Raw genomic sequence first — 6,034 nt, forward strand, 5'->3', positions numbered from 1 at the left:
TGTGAAGGACTGGGATAAGACTGATGCACAGTTAATTAATCAATGCCATGCTAAGTTCACTCAAACTCATCCTTGCAGCCCCAGAGGACTCAGGTTCAGTCAGTGCTCCCCAAGGAGCAGGTGCCCAACCACCTTCCTGCATCCCAGGGCACAGAGTGCCCATCCTGGCACCATCCCTCTTGCTTCCTGCAGGGAGAAATGGTGAAGCAAAGAGATGTGATGGGCTCTGCATCTTTGGAAGACATGCAAATACCTCAGCATCAGGCAATCAGATAGGAAGGAGAATATAATAAAATCATAATATATAAACCATGTATATTCTACTTGCAGGCCTCTATCTAGCCAAGTATTTGCAAACATTCATGTTAAATCTCCTTCTTGTTGCTGATGGTGGGGATATTTAATTTGGATTCCTCAAAATTCTCATGACTGCAGCAGCATCCCTAAAACACTCACTCCCTAGCTGCACCTCAAAATAGTCTGATTAATCAACCTTACTCATGAGTAATGAACTTTGTTATTACATGCAACTTTTGAGTTCATATCTAATTTTATTAATTGTAAGATCAGTGCAAGTACAGAAACAAACTGGATTTTCCCTGAGAAAACAGGTACACCCAATGCAACAGCCTGATACCTTTTTCAAAATGAGCTCTCAACAGCTCAAGAATTTGCACACTTTCACAATGTCCCTACCATACTTGAACACTACAATGAAAGGAAATAAATGAGATTCAGGACCTATGCATAGACACAAACATGCATATATGTATGTGACAGCCTCACCACCCAGACCTCTCAAACCTCCTTTTAGCTAAGGGATTATTGGGAAGTTATTGCAGCCCTGTAAGTGCAGCCAATTCCTGATGTTTTCCTCCATCTCATATACTGAGGGTCAGAAATAAAGTTCTTCAGAGTAAATTCAGCTCTTAGTTACCTCTCTGCAAACTCACTCTTTCATAAGTTTCAGGAGCTTTTTCTAAACAAGGAAGAGCAGCATCCAGCTTCCTTTCTCAGAAAGGTCAGTAGGAAGCAAAGAGCAGTGCTGATTTATCTTCATCACTTGGTGACAGGTTCTGTGAAGGCAGTTGCCATTTCACAATAATTTTTTCAGAATCAGGGAATGTGGTAACCTACAATTCATCATGTCTATGCCATTTATTTGTTGGGTATCCTGTCCTCCTGGGATACTTGTCACTGTTGACAAGATGTTTGCAAACATTTTAAAATAATTTTGGTGGAAAGTATCTTCACATTGTACTGGCAGGTGAACTGGAGGAATGACCCTTAGGGACACTTCCAACCATGCACTAACTCTCCAATATATATACACTTAAATCCATCCATACACAAAATCATTTAAGGATTTGAAGCCAAGGTAAAGTATTACTTATGCAGAATTCACTGGTACACTCATGTTTTGGCTAGATTTGTAATTATTATTTAAAAACTAGACTACAAACAGATGAGGAGACTACAGAATGTTCGATGAGGCAGAGAGAAAGGCCTTGTGAGATCCAGCAGCTCCAACTACTTTCCACTCAGTGATGGAAAATAGTAGCCTTATTCCCAATTCATGATTTATCACTGGCACCAGACAGAGAGTCAGAATCTGACTCATTTTACAACACTGGGGATGGGGGAGGGAACAAAAAAGAAAAGAATATTCTAAATGCATGCATACTTCACTTAAGTCTTTCAGGTGGGTCAACCTACAAGTGTCCTGAGGATGAAGATTATCCATTGATCCAAAAGAACAATCGGGCTACAAAGGAGTTGAACAAAAGATCTTATTCCCTTCTGCAAAGCTTGAAGTTTGGCTTGCAAATCACAGGCAGTGGCCAAGGAAAAAAAAATAAAGATAGGTGCAATATATACCTAAAAATGTCAATAAATGTTTTATTCCAGAAAGGCTGTATTAATTGAAGGATCTTACTTTTGATAAGTGGGAGAAAGAAATTCAAAACCCTACAGAAGCACACAAAGGCTGCACAAAGATACACCCATATGCACATGATCATGTAGCCTGAGAATAAGCCCAGAAAGGTATGTAACAAAATCACAACAGTCAGGATTTTAAGCAAGCAGCTTTTGGAAATGTAGCTCTTAACAGTAGGAGAGCACACAACAGAGCTGCCAGCTCTCCTTTTCTTCCCTCTGCAGGCCGTAAATTTGCAGAATCATCTCCTGGTCTCTGGGGAAATGCCCTTTGCTAGGCTGCCTTTGCTCATTTTCCTGTTCCCAGGAAAAAAACCCAAAAACAACACAAACACCAACCAACAGTAACTCAGAACATCTCCACATTCTAGCAGCAGCCTGGTTAGCACCAAGAGTCACCACCACAGAGCCTTCCAGTCCTGACAGCATTCACCAACTTCTAAGAGATATTCTTATGGATTTCCTGGGTTGTTGTTCCTGGTCTAGTGGGGGTGACCCCCAAAAATCCTGCCATCCTCTTCTAGTACGGGGATAACCCAACCTTGTACTCATCTATTTGTAATTAATTCTGCTTAAGCACAAGAAAGAATAACTAAGCACTTGTGGAGAAAGGATGGGAAGGAAGAAGAACTAAAAGATGATTTAAAGGAGAAATAACATGTATCTGGAATAATTTTTTCCCCTCCCCATCCCTGGATTTCTTCTTCTCATGTAAGAAAGTAAAGTAAGGATGAGTGTAAATAAACATGCATATATGTACTTTCATATGCAAATGTTTCTAACTCTACAAATGAGTTTTTGCTGCTGGCTGCCGCCTGACAGTCTGAGATAGTGAAAGTGCAAGTCATCGAACAAAAAGCTGTGAGGAGAGAAACAGAGAAAATGCATCTGAAGAACAGGAAAGCTGCTAAAAGACCAGGGTTTTAAGAGACTGAGCTCCCTGGTCAAAACTGCAATAAGCAAGACAAAATAAACCATTCCACAGTGGGGGAAAAGTGCAGGAAATGTAAGAATAAAAGACAGCAGGCGAGTATCTGTTTAAAAGACAGCACATGCAAAGGTGAGTAACAGCTAATGCCTCGGATCTGTTCCAAATGGCAGCGTTCATGAATCCAGAGCAGTGGGAATGGTGTTTGGCAAAAATAGCCCACTGCAAGGGGAAAGAGTGCAGCGGCCATCGACGCACGGGGCTGTTAGCAAACACGACCACGGTTAGTGGCAATTAGGGGTGCTGCAAATGTTCCGTTCACTCCACAACCAAAAATAATGGAAAGGACAGAATGGAAAGGCTGATGTTTTCCTTCCGCAAAACCATTAACGCTGCCTACAGTACTGCAGCCTACTTCACACGGGATTCCCCTGTATTTCCTGGAAATATCAAAATGCAATACACACTTGTGCTTCATTCTAATGCAGGCTCCCGTCTGGGTTCTTTATGCACTTTTAAGGATTGTAATTTTTCTTGCATCAATTAATTTTTCATCATGTTACCAGAAAATATTCAAGTACCTCAGAAAACGTATGCTCTATATTTGGGTGGTTGCCATTTCAATGAGACTTTTCTACAAAATAAGGGTTTTTAGCTTATGTTAAAAATGAACTCTGTAACATAACTTGAAACAAGATGCAGCAAATGCTATGCCATCATACCATCTGTGTTCAAGTACAGCTCTAAAGCTCTCCTCCTATTGCTTCCTAAAGTGGAAAATAATGGTAAAAAATAAAAACATTTAAGATGAAGCATCGTGTATTGGAATACATTATGAACATAAGCCTTACAATGTTTGTTTCAAACCCCCCCCTCTGTACCTGTATACTCCAATGAAGCATCATTTGGAAACCAAAGAGGAAGGTTATATCCTTCACATTTAAATTAAGCAACTGTGATGTTCTCACCTGACACAGCTAGTAAATTCTGGTAAGCTTCACTCTGCACAATATTGTCTATTTTGCTTTTTTTAGCTCTTTTCACAAGCTTTCCAACAATATTCCATAGGAACATGAGTGAAATTCATTAAACCTTGGAGTTAATTGAAGGAACTAGAACTGATGCAAAGTAATGTTTAAAATATCCCACTGTTAATGTCTAAGATAACAGAGGTTGATGGGCAAAACTTACGTGGAGTACATTATGACAGACCCCAAAATACATCTTAGGCCATGAGGAAGGGTAGTAAAAAACCAAGAAACAAACTCTGCAGGTAAAATGCCACCACGGAGGAACTAACTGTTATTTATATGGTATAATGAAAAAAAAGCCTGGTTCTTAAAAAGTCAACTTTGACATGAGGATACCACCTTTCTGATATTCAGTCAAAATACAGGATCACTGTTGTGAAGATGAAAGTGATCGCGTTCTGATCACTTTATTTCACTCTCAGTCACTTTGTCCCTGCAGGGTGCAAGGCCACTCTGGGAAGCTGTCCTGGAGCTGCCTGCAAAAGACAGAGAGAGGCGTGCAGGCAAGAGCAGGAGGCAGAGCATCTGCGGGAGAAGCTGCAGGTGCTGCTCTGTGGTACCGAACCAACCTGCTCCCGGCCACCCCAGAGCACAAACACATTCAGAACTTTCTCATGCTCGCCAGAAGCAAGCACCTCACTCTTCCCTCGCCACTCCCTCACTCTGCCCCACAGAGGCAGACATGGCTGTAGACACAAACACAGGCCCGTCCTGCGCCAGTCGTTCCGAGCAATGAGCCGGGCGGGTGCCGGCGATGCGGCGGGACCGCTCCGGGAGCCGCTCCGGGCGCCCCTCCCGCCCGCTCCGGCCGCACAGCCGGGACACAGCGCCGGGCACGTGACCGGGGCCGAGGTTTCCCGTGGGGTTTGCACGGAGCGGGAGCTGCGGGGTCTCCGCAGGCACGGCAGCCAGCCCCGGCCGGGAATGCCCCTCCCGCCCCGGAGATGCTCCGGGCCCATGGCAGTGCCAGATACAACATGGATCTACACGAGAACCTTTAGCCTACCTGGCCCTTTTCAAAAAATATATCGAGGTGCTTTCTCCATCTTATTATTCTCCATTTTATTTCTAATCCTGTGAGTCAGTGCTGATCCCAGAGCCCAGGAGAAAGCAGGAGAGGTCAGGACACTGCATACTCGAGCAACGATTCAGCCTGGGGCATGCTGTTCAGTGAGGGGACAAGTGAATGCTGACTCCCAAGACCTTTAGGAAACAGGGTGGGTTTTTCAGAAACTGAAAAAGCATTTCCAACAAGAGCAATGTTTATTAATCCTCTTCCTACTCCTGTCAGCATGTTCTCATCAACGTTTGGGTGGTACTGTCCGAAATGCCCGCTTGCCTTTCCAAGGGAGAGGCTTCCAGAGGGACGGTCCTGCGCCTGCGGAGCCGCCGAGCGCCCATCCGCCAGCCCCGGGGGTCTCCCAGGGCCCTGCCGCCATCCCCGGCCCCCCGTCCTCTTCCGGCCCTCTCGTTTTTACCCCCAGCATGGGTCGCGCTCCCGGTGCAGGATGAGGCTCCGGGGCGCGGCTCGATGCGGAGCCGTCCCGCAGCCGCGCGTGTGCCGGGACACTCCTGACCCCCCACCACCCTGGGGGCTCGGCCACCCAGCCAAGCACGGGGCTCGCCGGGCGTGCTGGGGAGACTCAGGGCGGCACAAAGCCTGGAGAGCCCGCCCGGGCTGCGCGGGGGGCGGCGGTGACATCCGCGCACACCCCGCGGCCGCACGAGGAGGCGGTGCTGCCGCCCCCGCTCCGTGCCGCACGCGCGGGCACCGCTCCACCGCCCACGGGCGGGCGCGGGGGTGTCCCCGTGGGGCTGGGGCCGGTGCTGCGGGAGGGGAGGGGCGGAACGCGACCCGAACGCGCCTCAGCCCCGGGACGCCTCGCTCGGCTCGAGGGTGGGGGCGGGGGTGCAGGCGCGCGCCCGCGGGTGGGGCCGCCACCGGCTCTGGGCGTGACCGCGGAGGGGGAAGGGAAGGTTCGCGCGCGCCCTCGCGCTCCGTTGCCATGGCGCCGCTTGACGTCACGGACGGCGCGCGGCCCGCGCGGAGCGGCGCGGTGATTGGCGGAGACGCCCCGTGCGCGGCGCCGGGAGAGGGAGGGAGGGAGCGAGCGAGGCTGCAGCGCCGCGAGCGCCA

Source organism: Melospiza melodia, chromosome 1 (assembly GCF_035770615.1).
Source record: "Melospiza melodia melodia isolate bMelMel2 chromosome 1, bMelMel2.pri, whole genome shotgun sequence".
Taxonomy (NCBI): domain Eukaryota; kingdom Metazoa; phylum Chordata; class Aves; order Passeriformes; family Passerellidae; genus Melospiza; species Melospiza melodia.